We start from the raw sequence: 13,532 nt of genomic DNA, 5'->3' as shown, positions 1-13,532 counted from the left end.
CGCTTCGCCTGGAACATCAGTCTCTCCATACGTAAAAGTTGCACCATTTGCAGTCTCCATTTCTGGATGGATGGGCCGCTTGGGGAGAGCCAGTCTACCAATATAGTCTTCTTAGCTATTACTGTAGCTCGCTTCACAAAGTCTATATATCCCTTTGGCCTTGAGGCCTGTAGGCTGGGCTTACCAAACAAGAGTAACGGAGCATAATTCCAATTTGTCGCCCACATTCTAGACATTTGTTCCAATAGGATTTTCCAAAATTGTCTCACCCTTGGGCAGGTCCAGAACATATGTCTCAGAGTCGCTCCATCTCCCTTACACTTAAGGACATGTGCCGTCAGTAAAGGCACCCATGCGGAACACCCAGCATGGAGGGATATAGAGTCTGAACGCAAAACGGTACTGTAATTCCCAATGCGCCGATAGTGGAGTCACTCTGTAAGCCGCTAAAACATGCTCCTTAAACAAACTTGAAGTCACTTCAATTGAAAGGTCTCTCCCCCACTCCGCAGCATATTTTGCATAGTCCGGCTCTGGGGTGATATCTTTAATGTGCTGATGGTGGTATCGCAGGGGAACATTTTGTTGTGAGCATAGGGAAAAAGCCGAGGGCAGTTCCTCCTGTACATCCTCAGCCAGCGCTTTCCACGGTAGGCTCTTTGTGTAATGAAGCAGCTACCAAAAGTGAAAGAATTCTTTTGGAGTTAATAGCTGGAGGTCTTGCAATACTGTAAATGGTTGGAGTTTCCCTTCTAGGGTTAGTATCTGCTGCAAATAGACCGTGTCTCGTTCTCTCCATCGTTTGAAAGTTTTGTGAAGCGATCCCAGTGGGAACTCTGGATTCCCACATAGCGGCAACAGCGAGGTCGCCTGGAAGAGAACTGATGTAGTTTACATACCCAGTTCCAAGTTTTTGAGCCAGCGGCAAAATATTGAAAATTCGTAGTACCCCCCTGCTCATCCCGTGCAGTGAGCTACTGAAGTGGTAGGTATCAAACAGCCGCAGCTCTATTGTCATTGCTGAAAAGTCTGAGGTGTTGCGGAACCAGTCATTGATATGCCTCATGGCGCTAGGAACTACCAAATGTCGTATACTCAGCAAACCCAGCCCTCCATACTCCTTTGGAATATACATTGTCTCCAGGAGCAGCCTCGGCTTCCTCCCCCGCCATATCAATAGAAATCAAACAAAATAAAACATGGAAAAGAAAATAAGATGATACCTTTTTTATTGGACATAACTTAATACATTTCTTGATTAGCATTCGAAGGTTGCCTTTCTTCCTCAGATCGGAAATAAGCAAATGTCCCATCCCCTGTATCATCTTTGTCGCCCTTCTCTGCACCTTTTCCAATTCCACTATATCTTTTTTGAGGCACGGCGACCAGAATTGAACACAAAACTCAAGGTGCGGTCTCACCATGGAGAGATACAACAGCAGAATAATATCCTCATTTTTGTTTTCCATCCCTTTCCTAATAATACCCAACTTTCTATCTGCTTTCCTAGCCGCAGCAGCACATTGAGCAGACGATTTCAACGTATCATCAACAATGACACCTAGATCCCTTTCTCGGTCCGTGACTCCTAACGCTGAACCTTGCATGACATAGTTATAGTTTGGGTTCCTCTTTCCCACATGCATCACTTTGCACTTGTTCACACTAAATGTCATCTGCCATGTAGACGCCCAGTCTCCCAGTCTCATAAGGTCCTCTTGTAATTTTTCACAATCTTCCCTCAATTTGACGACTTTGAATAACTTTGTGTCATCAGCAAATTTGATTACCTCACTAGTTACCCCCATCTCTAGGTCATTTATGAATATGTTAAAAAGTAGAGGTCCCAGCACCGATCCCTGAGGGACCCCACTAACTACCCTTCTCCATTGCGAATATTGACCTTTTAACCCTACTCTCTGTTTCCTATCTTTCAACCAGTTTTTAATCCACAGTAAGACACAACCTCCGAACTCATGTCCGTCTAATTTCCTCTGTAGTCTTTCACGAGGGACCTTATCAAACGCCTTCTGAAAATCTTTTTTTTTTTTTTTTTTTATTATCCTTTATTAATCATTTAATAGTTCACACAACAATGTGATTATGCAATTCACATTCAAATAACAAAAGAAATTCTTTACACAAAGTAATATAAGGAAACAATAAACACTTTTTTTCTGTCCAAAACTAAAGAAAAACGATTCCAAGAAAAGGGAAAAAAAAGCAAAAATATTAGATTATTATTACACACTTACTGCCTCTAAGTTCAGACTCCAGCCTGCTATGTAGGAGGGCATGTAACAGTCACTTCAACTCTAGCGTCTAGAAAATCTTTAAGCTGTTTAGGGTCTACAAATTGAAATTGTTTGCCCTCAAGCAGAACAGTACATATAGAAGGAAAACGTAAAACAAAATTAGCTTTCAAGGCTTCTACTCTGGGACGGAGTTCCAAAAAGGCCCTACGTCTCACTTGTGTCGGCCTAGAAAGATCAGGAAAAATCCTAACCTTGGAGCCCATAAACAGTTCATCTAAATGCCTCAGGGAAAATCTTAACACTGCATTCCGATCCGGCTCCAGCACAAAAGTGACTAACATTGTAGTCCTATGAGTAATCACATCCAGTGAACTTTCCAGGAAGGAAGGATCATTTCTTCACCCATTTCTCGTCTAGGGGGGTCTCCCAATGTCCCCCTAGTATTCCAGATGTAATGGGCCCGAGTTATGGGAGGCAATGAATCTTTGTCCATTCCCAGAATGTCAATCATATATTTTTTCACCATCTCTATTGAAGGAATTAAGGGAGACTTGGGGAAATTGAGAAACCGAAGGTTAAGTCTCCGAGACTGGTTTTCAAGGTATTCCAAACGTTTATGTAAGAAATTATTGTCCTTAACCAAAGCGGATTCCAAAGACCCCATTTCTTGAATTTTGGTATCCACTTTTTCAATCTTAGAGGACTGCTATGCTGTCACCTGTGCCTGAATCAGAACTGATTCTGAAAGAGTTTTAATATCATTAGTATTTTCTTTTAGCATACTTTGCATAGAGGAGTGGGTGTTATATACCATATCCCACAGTGACTCAAGTGTCACAATAGAGGGCTTGCTTATTCCCCCTGATGGCAAAAGGGAGTGTGGTGGGATCTCGGTACGAGAGAGTCTATTAACAATACCTTGCGGCAGTACCTTTAAGGCCAATTCGGCCGAAAACACAGTCCGAGGTCCCACTCAAATTAGCCGCTGTCCTCCCCTCTGTCAGCTCCGAGTGTGTCGGATACTGACTGGGCTGCGGTGAGTAATTCACTTCCTGGCTGTGGAGGATCCCTGCGGTCTTCGGGGCTCAAAGAAACCCCGTGTCCGCTTCCCATCGACTTCGGCACGTCGACAGTTGCAGAAGGAGTCGACGTGCATAGAGGTCCCGGTGGCGTCCCGGGGAACTGCAAAATCGATTGCCTCAATGCCGACGAAGGCCCAGGAGCCGAGAGAAGCTCCCTCACCTTCCCCCTCCGCTTTCCCATCGCCAACGACGAGACGAGGGAACCGCAAGAGGCAACAGTCCACAGCGTCCTCAGGGAGCTCACTCAGGTGCGTGTGTGCAAAACGCCATCTTGGAATCCCTTCTGAAAATCTAGATACACAATATCAACTGGCTCACCTTTGTCCACGTTTGTTTACCCCTTCAAAGAAATGCAGCAGATTGGTGAGGCAAGACTTCCCTTCACTAAATCCATGTTGACTTTGTCCCATTAGTCCATGCTTTTGAATGTGCTCTGTAATTTTGTTCTTGAGAATAGTCTCTACCATTTTGCCCGGCACTGACGTCAGACTCACCAGTCTATAATTTCCCGGGTCTCCTCTGGAACCTTTTTTTAAATATCAGCATTACATTGGCCACCCTCCAATCTTCCGGTACCACGTTCGATCTTAAGGATAAATTACAAATCAATTAACAGTAGCTCTGCCAGCTCATTTTTTAGTTCTATCAGTACCCTGGGATGAATACCATCCAGTCCAGGAGATTTGCTACACTTCAGTTTGCAGAATTGCTCCATTACGTCTTCCAGGTTTACAGATATTTCATTAAGTTTTTCCGACTCGTCAGCCTCGAATACCCTGACCGGCACCGGTACCCCTCCCAGATCTTCCTCGGTGAAGACGGAGGCAAAGAAATCATTTAGTTTTTCTGCTTTGTCTTCCTTGATTGCCCCTTTTACACCCTGGTCATCCAGCGGGCCAACCGATTCTTTTGCCGATTTCCTGCTTTTAACGTATCAAAAAAAAATTTTACTATCAGTTTTCGCCTCTAGCGCTATCTTTCTTTCAAAATCCCTCTTTGCCTTTCTTTATCAGCGCTTTCCATCTGACTTCACATTCCTTATCACAATTCTTATTTTCTTCATTTGGTTCTTTCTTCTATTTTCTGAAGGATTCCTTTTTAGCTCCAATAGCCTCCTTTACCTCATTTTTTAACCATGCCGGCTGTCGTTTAGTTTTCTGTCCTCCTTTTCTGATATGTGGAATATGTTTGGCTGGGGCCTCCAGGACGGTGTTTTTGAAAAGCATCCACGCCTGTTGTGGGTTTCTAACCTCTCAGTCGCTCCTCTAAGTTTTTTTTTTTTTTTTTTACCGTTCTTCTCATTTTACCATAGCTTCCTTTTTTAAAGTTAAACACTAACATATTTGACTTCCTGTGTTTACCTTTTTGAAAGCAAATTTCAAAGGCGATCATGTTATGATCACTGTTGTCAAGTGGCCCCCGGACCGTTACCTCCCATACCAGATCATGCGCTCCACAAATGACTAAGTCTAGAATTTTTCCTTCTCTCATCGGCTCCTGTACCAGCTGCTCCATAAAGCTGTCCTTTATTTCATTAAGGAAGTTTATCTCCCTAGCGTGCCCAGTCTATATGGGGGTAATTAAAATCACTACAATATATGGAATACGTAGAATACAATCAACAGTACTATCAAAATTCTACAATCTGCCAATGTTCAAGGGTGATAATAGCATGAAAGAAATGTATGTGGAGTTTTTTTGAGACTAATGATTAAGGAGGTCCCCTCTCTATCTAAGGCCTGTCCTTTAAACAGAGGTGTGTCCGGTTTCATTGAGGTCTTTTTTCTCCACCAAATTTCATGTCTATGAACCTATTATCACCCATGAACATTGGCAGATTGTAGAATTTTTTTTTTTTTTTTTATTTATGTATTTATTAACATTTTCCAATATTTTACAAGACAATCCGCTTGTTTAGGAAAAGTATCTAGTAATCTACAAAATATGTAAAAAAAGAATAATAATACAAACAGGGAAAAAAAAAAAAAAAAGTGAAGCTTGAGCTTCACATTAACAGGAAAACTATACTCAAGTCCATACATGTGATCCAAGATTTCAGGAAAATACTGGAGACAAATTATCTAAAGGTTTATCAAAAAAGAAAAAAAGAAATTATACAAATACTGTTAAGTAGAGCAAACACTTATAATTAACGCTTATCCATTTTCACTGAGGTTATGAGTGAAGATACATGGGACGGCTCTGTAAATACATATTTTTTCTCCTTAAACCTTATTATACACTTGCAGGGGTATCTTAAAAAGAAGGTACCCCCCAAGTGTAAAACTTCAGGCCTAAGGAGCAGGAATTGTTTCCTTCTTCGTCGAGTCTCCTTAGAGACATCAGGAAAAAGTAAAACTTTTAAACCCAAAAAGGGTTTATCTTTATTTCGGAAAAACAAACGAAAGATCCAATTCTTGTCTGGTAATAATGCAACTGTAGCCACCAATGTAGCCGCAGTTGCTAGTTCGGTATCAGAAGTCTCAAGCAAGAGAGAGACATTAATCGGAGCTTTGGGTTGAGAGGTTCCTTTCCCAGGAATATAGTAAACCATAGTCATTGGTGGCAAATTCTGTTCGGAAATTAGTAAATTTTCACGCATATAGCGTTTCAGCATATCCATAGGAGTAACATTTTGAAGTCTAGGAAAGTTGATAAATCTTAGGTTATGATTTTTAGTGTAATTATCAAAGGTTTCCATTTTATCTCTAAGACTCGTCAAATCTTTCATCATAGTAGGTTGTAGCGTTTCAAGCTTCATAATTCTCTGATCCAAATTAGCAAATTTCCCATTCAAGTCTTTAATCTGTTCCTCTTGTACCCCCAAATTACTTTCCAGAGATTTAACTTTAGGCTGAAGGTCATTTATCTGCTTAAGGAAAACTTGTCCTAGATTGGAAACCAAATCCCACAAAGCTTCTAATGTCACATCTTTTGGTCTAGTCATAAATTCTTTAGGTAGTTCAAACCTTACAGGCTGGTCTCGGTCCTCACTCTGCCCCTCTGCTTCTCTCCCCTCAGTTTGCAGCGTTTCCACGGGCAAACTGCTCTCCAGTCCCACCTCTGTAGTAAGTGAGGCTTCGATTCGGCGATCTTCTGAGCCCCTAACCTCTACGGGAGTGGACCCCGTCGAATCTAAGAGGAAAGAGCTGGCGCCAATCGGCTGGGGAGGAGGAGTGCGTTCGGCGGGGCTAAGAGTCACTTCAAAGCCAGAGAGCGCCGAAGTCTCCGTTTCGCCGGCGCGCACCTCTGGAAGCGAACCGCCGTCACGGTGAACTCCCTGCGATCTCAAATATCGATCCATCGGACCAGGTAATGAGGGAGTTAGCGGGGAAGCCCTACCCGCTAATCTCCCTCTTCGTTTCGGCATTTTTTGGGAGCGTGAGTCGCAGCGACCTAACAGCTTGCAGCCATCTTGGATCAAAACCCAGATTGTAGAATTTTGATAGTAGTGGTAATTAAAATCACCCATTATTATTGCGTTGCCTATTTTATTAGCGTCACTAATTTCCATTAACATGACTGCGTCCATCTGCTCATCCCGGTCGGGCGGACGGTAGTACACCCCTATCACCGTCCTTTTCCCATTAACACTTGGAATTTCGATCCACAATGATTCCAAGGGGTCTTTTGTTTCCCGCAGAATTTTCAATCTATTTGATTCAAGGTTCTCGTTAATATACAGTGCTACTCCTCCCCCAATCCGATCCACCCTATCACTACGATATAATTTGTACCCCGGTATGACAGTGTCCCACTGGTTATCCTCCTTCCAACAGGTCTCAGAGATGCCCATTATGTCCAATTCTTCTTTCAGTGCAATATATTCCAATTCTCCCATCTTAGGTTCCTAGCATTTGCATATAGACTATGAAATCTGTCTCCATATAAAAACACAAGACTGACCACAGTGTCCACATAATGATAACATCACAACTGGACCGCTGAAATGCCCTGAACACTGGTCAAAACAAACAGCTCCAATTAATTCAGAATGCTTCAGCATGACTAATAGAGAGCTGCAAGTGCCATGATCACATCACATGCGTTCTGTAAAAACTACAGAGGTTACCAAAACTTTCAGGGGCCAAATTGAAAATCTCTGATTTTCAAAATCCTCAAAAAGAAATAATGGACAAAAAAATCCAAAGAATGCTAGCCCTCTACATAACTTTTAGGACTTTAACATCCTCTCATGGAAGATCACTATGTGTACACTATTCCAAAAAAATTGCATGATGCAATACCTGTCAGCGAACCTTCTGAGAAGTACCCCTATACACTGCCTCAACTTCAGGAAGCAGGTAAGAACTTAACTCTTTTCATAAGCCTTTAATAAAGCGAAGCTACTCACCTGTACCAGGTGTTCTCTGAGGACAGTAGGGCATTACCACAGATGGGTGATGTCATCCAACAGAGCCCTGACATGAACGCTACTCAGCATTCTTCAACCACATGTGCACATATCTTCCTGCCCACCTCAGCGGCACAGGACCAGACAGTTGAATACAAAAAGCTTAGAGAATACAGAAGGTATGTAGTAGTGTGTCCAGCTGTCCTCAGAGAACATCTCTGGGAAAGCAGTACGGCATAGTACCACAGATGGGTGTCCCTAGCTAAAAGGCTCACCAAAAACAACAAATAAATGGGCAGTAACAGTTTGCAATAGGCTTTTCTTTGTTTTGGGGGTTTTTTTGTAGCCTGGAATAGAATAAAAAGGGCCTAGGAGGTGAAATAGGATTTCAGTCCCCAAAGAAATTCTGCAGAACTGTCTGACCAATGTTTTGTGTCAGGAATCCTGTTCTAAGCAGTAGTGAAAAGTAAGGTGAGGACTTAAGATCAGTTGCAGCTTTGCAAATTTCCTCAATGGAGGCTGACCTCAAATGGGCCACAGATTCAGCCATGGCTCTGACATTGTCCCACTAAGAACAAATCACACAATATACAAAAAAAAGAGAAGTAGAGGGCAGCTCAAATTAAGAGCAGGTTTATTTCTCAAATAAAAGCACCAAATGCAGGACTGCGTTGAGTCTTTTGTTTAATTTGAGAATAAACCTGCTGTTTGGATATACATTTGATCTAATCCCTACGTCTCTTTTTAGGAAAAGAGAAGATACTTACCTATAGCAGGTATTCTCCGACGACAGCAAGCTGATCATTCTCAAAAGTGGGTCAAAGATCCGTGTCGGCCTTGGAACCGACATATTGCATAGCAAAAAATAAAAAGTTTTGATAGAGCCTTCTGGCATGTGTACCGCGCATGCTGAGTGCCTTCCCACCCATGGCGCGACCGCGCTCCTCAGTTTTATCCAAAAGCATAAATGAAAGAAAAGAAACAACTCCAAGAGAAGGTGGGCAGGATTGTAAGAATAAACAGCCTGCTGTCCTCAGAGAATACCTGCTACAGGTAAGTATCTTCGCTTTCTCCGAGGAAAAGAAGGCTGTATCCTTACTCACAAGTGGGGAACCCTAGCATCCAGGCTCACCCAAAAGAACAAACACTGGTCAATTGGGCCTCACAATGGCGAAGACATAACAGATTAACCTGAAACTATATACAATCTGAATGAGAGTGTAGCCTGGAACAGAATGGGTGAAGAAATTAACTACAGTTAAAGAAGCATCCAGGATTACTCATTTCCCAGCTAATTTACCACTACCAGTGCCTCAGAGAATGAAACATCAGAGGAATACATGGGTCACAGTAGACTGGTAGACTAAGATCTGTGACACAAACACTCGCCCTTCCAAGCTTTGCCCCTGTCAAATTCTATTGCAGCGTTGCATCATTATGATGGTGAAAAAAGAAGTACTGTGGTAGAGCCAAGCCCCCTCCCTGCCCGTCTTCAAGTCTTTGCTTAAAGCCCACCTCTTCAATGCTGCGTTCGGCACCTAACCCTTACCGTTCAGTGAATTCAGACTGCCCCAATTTGACTGCCCCATCGGACCGACCGTTCACTTGTCTATTAAGATTGTAAGCTCTTTGAGCAGGGACTGTCTCTCTTTGTTAAATTGTACAGCGCTGCGTAACCCTAGTAGCGCTCTAGAAATGTTAAGTAGTAGTAGTAGAGCCAGAGGCAATGAAAGTAGCACAACCCAAGAAACATCCCCCAAATAATGACAGAATGGTGAAAAGCAGAAAATTCTAACTGCTCGAAAACTCCATTACCAGAAGCATTAACTTAGGCACACAGTTCAGGGGTTCTAACTTAGTGAAATGTCTTAAAGGATCTTCAGCTACAAGATGAACAGACCAAATACTGAAAGCAATACGAGATGAGATCAAGGCTTCAAACGCTGATGTTGTAATTCACCTGGGGACAAAAGACCTGGCCAACAATAGAAAGTTTACAGCGCAAAGAGCGTTCCAGAAGCTTGGGGAGAGACTGAAATCTTTGGTTCGGACTGTGACTTTTTCTGAAGTAATCCATACGTGGGGGAGGGGAGAAAAAAAAGACTACGCAAAACAGAGAAATTTAATAAGTGGCTTGAGTCTTGATGTAAAGAAGAAGGTTTTAGATACACAGAAGAATAGGGTAATATGTGGAAAAATAACAGGCTGTACTCCTTGGGGAGAAATTCAAACAGTATGTTTTGTATTGACTTTTGCATTGAGTGTCACATGTATGATTATCTCCCAGTTGGTGAGATGTCATATATGTATGCTCGATGCAAAGAACTCCCAGCTCTCAGAGAATGTTTCCGGTCTCCTGAGGCTAGAGTAGCAAACTTGGTGGAGCTGAGGGAGACAGAGAGGTATATAGAAGAGACCTACAGGGATGTTTGTAGAGAAGTCCCACCTCCAGTCTGGTAGCCCCTGTGCTACCTTGGAGGAGGGCGGTCTCCTAGAAGGAGAGCACCACCCTGGTTAAGTAGGAAGTACTCCTGTAGCAAGGACCTGCCCATCAGGGAATATACTATCCTCTCGCACCAAGGATATGTCTCCAAGTGCTGACCGGGAGGGAAAGGTTAGGACAGCTGCCGTTGTTGGCGATTCGATCATTAGGCATATAGATAGCTGGGTGGCTGGTGGACGTGAGGATCGCCTGGTAATTTGCCTGCCTGGTGCGAAGGTGGCGGACCTCACGCGTCACCTAGATAGGCTCTTAGGTTGTGCTGGGGAGAAGCCGGATGTCTTGGTACATGTGGGTACCAATGACATAGGAAAATGTAAGAGAAATGTTCTGGAAGCCAAATTTAGGCTCTTAGGTAGAAAGCTCAAATCCAGATCCTCTAGGATAACATTTTCTAAAATGCTACCTGTTCCACACGCAGGGCCTAAGAGACAGGCAGAGCTCCGGAATCTCAATGCGTGGAGGAGATGATGGTGCAGGGAGGAGGGTTTTAGATTTGTTAGGAACTGGGCAACATTCTGGGGAAGCTGGAGCCTATTCCAAAAGGATGGGATCCACCTTAACCAGGGTGGGACCAGGCTGCTGGCATCAGCATTTAAAAAGGAGATAGAGCAACTTTTAAACTAGAAATGGGGGGAAGGCCGACAGTCGATCAAAAGCGCATGGTTCGGGATAAGGTATCTTGCAAAGATATCACCAAAACAGGGAAGATAGGGTATTCCGATAGTGAGGTTGCAAGAGAGACCGTAGTAGATCACATGTTCTTAGCTAAAAATAAAAATCAGACAAAATATTGCAAATTAATACTGTCAAGTACTGAGCATCATGTAAATAGGAACAACAAATATACTTTGAAATGTCTATATGCGAATGCCAGGAGCCTAAGAAAAAAAATGGGAGAGTTAGAATATTTATTTAATACATTTATACCCCACATTTTCACACTAGTTGTAGGCTCAATGTGGCTTACTACTGCTACTATTTAACATTTCTAAAGCGCTACCAGGGTTGAGCAGCGCTGTACAATTAACAAAGAAGGACAGTCCCTGTTCAAAGGAGCTTACAATCTAAAGGACAAAAAGTGCAGTCAATCAAAATTGAGGCAGTCTAGTTTCCTGGATAGAGGTACAATGGTTAGGTGCAGAAACCGACATTGAAGAGGTGGGCTTTGAGCAAGGATTTGAAGATGGGTAGGGAGGGGGCTTGGCGTATGGGCTCAGGGAGTTTCTTGCAAGCATAGGGTTTATTCCAAGCATAGGGCTTACCTAGAACCGTAGGGAAGACTATAGTACAGAAAAGCACAATTAAACATTGTAAGAGTAATGTAATAAACAAATAGGTATCATTTATTTAAACAAGTAACGTAGAAAAAATAATACAAAGTTACATGTTAGAAAGGTCGATGAATCTTGCTGAAAACCAGAAATGGGTGGGTTAGGTTGAGTCAGGAAAGTAAGCCTTCTTGAACAGAATGGTCTTCAATAATTTTCTAAAATTTAGATAGTTCCGAGTTGATTTTACGGATTTGGATAAAGCATTCCATAGCTGTGTGCCTATGTAGGAAAAGTTGGAAGCGTAGGTAGATTTATATTTAGGGCCATTACAATCAGGATAATGTAAATTTAGGTAGGATCGGCTAAAACTGGAACTGTTTCTGGGTGGTAGGTCAACCAGATCTAGCATGTATTTGGGAACTACACCATAAATGATCCTGTGAAACAGGGTACAGCCATTAAAGGTAATACGTTCTTTCATGGGAAGCCAATGTAATTGTTCATGAAGGGGGGCTTGGAAGATTCAAATTTAGATTTACCAAAGATCAGCGTCGCCACTGTGTTCTGAGCAGCATGAAGTTTCTTGACTAGATGTTCCTTGCAGCCTGCATAGATTCCGTTTAGTCCAGAAGGCTCAATACCATTGACTCTATCAAGTTGCGGAAAACATTTCGAGGAAAGAAAGGTTTTATACGTAAGACTCCACATCAAGTAAAACATTTTCTTTGTGGTCCAATTTATTTGGGTTTCCAGGGTTAGGTGCCGGTCAATTGTAACATAGTAACATAGTAGATGACGGCAGAAAAAGACCTGCACGGTCCATCCAGTCTGCCCAACAAGATAAACTCACATGTGCCATTTTTTCTGTATAGCTTACCTTGATTTGTACCTGTCTTTTTCAGAGCACAGACCGTATAAGTCTGCCCAGCACTATCCCCGCACGCCAGGCACCCGCCCCGGCTGCCACCACCGGCTCTGGCACAGACCATACAAGTCTGTCCAGCACTATCCCCACCTCCCAACCACCAGCCCCGCCTCCCACCACCAGCTCTGGCACAGACCGTGTAAGTCTGCCCAGCACTATCCCCACCTCCCAACCACCAGCCCTGCCTCCCACCACTGGCTAAGATTCTGAGGATCCCTTCCTTCTGAGCAGGATTCCTTTATGTTTATCCCACGCATGTTTGAATTCCGTTACCGTTTTCCTCTCCACCACCTCCCGCGGGAGGGCATTCCAAGCATCCACCACTCTCTCCGTGAAAAAATAGTTCCTGACATTTTTCTTCAGTCTGCCCCCCTTCAATCTCATTTCATGTCCTCTCGTTCTACTGCCTTCCCATCTCCGGAAAAGGTTCGTTTGCGGATTAATACCTTTCAAATATTTGAACGTCTGTATCATATCACCCCTGTTTCTCCTTTCCTCCAGGGTATACATGTTCAGGTCAAAAAGTCTCTCCTCATACGTCTTGCAACGCAAATCCCATACCATTCTCATAGCTTTTCTTTGCACCGCCTCCATTTTTTTTTGACATCCTTCGCAAGATACGGCCTCCAAAATTGAACACAATACTCCAGGTGGGGCCTCACCAACGTCTTATACAGGGGTATTAAAATCTCCTTTCTTCTGCAGGTCACACTTCTCTATACACAGCCTAGCAATCTTCTAGCTACGGCCACCGCCTTGTCACACTGTTTCGTCGCCTTCAGATCCTCAGATACTATCACCCCAAGATCCCTCTCCCCGTCCGTACCTATCAGACTCTCAACGCCTAACACATACGTCTCCCGTGGATTTCTACTCCCTAAGTGCATCACTTTGCATTTCTTCGCATTGAATTTTAATTGCCAAACGTTAGGCCATTCTTCTAGTTTCCGCAGATCTTTTTTCATGCTTTCCACTCCCTCCGGGGTGTCCACTCTGTTGCAAATCTTGGTGTCATCCGCAAAAAGGCAAACTTTACCTTCTAACCCTTTGGCAATGTCACTCACAAATATATTGAATAGAATCGGCCCCAGCACAGATCCCTGAGGTACTCTACTACTCACCTTTCCCTCCTCCGAGCGAAC

General features: G+C 43.2%; 1 protein-coding gene across 1 annotated transcript in view; it reads right to left on the bottom strand.

Moving 5' to 3' along the window:
• The window catches only part of TSPOAP1 (TSPO associated protein 1), an 864,237-nt gene that overhangs the window by 725,818 nt on the left and 124,887 nt on the right, over positions 1–13,532 (bottom strand). The gene's annotated exons all lie outside the window — the stretch shown is intronic.

This window comes from Microcaecilia unicolor, chromosome 13 (genome assembly GCF_901765095.1).
Source record: "Microcaecilia unicolor chromosome 13, aMicUni1.1, whole genome shotgun sequence".
Lineage (NCBI taxonomy): Eukaryota > Metazoa > Chordata > Amphibia > Gymnophiona > Siphonopidae > Microcaecilia > Microcaecilia unicolor.
This window is presented reverse-complemented; position numbering and strand designations above follow the sequence as displayed.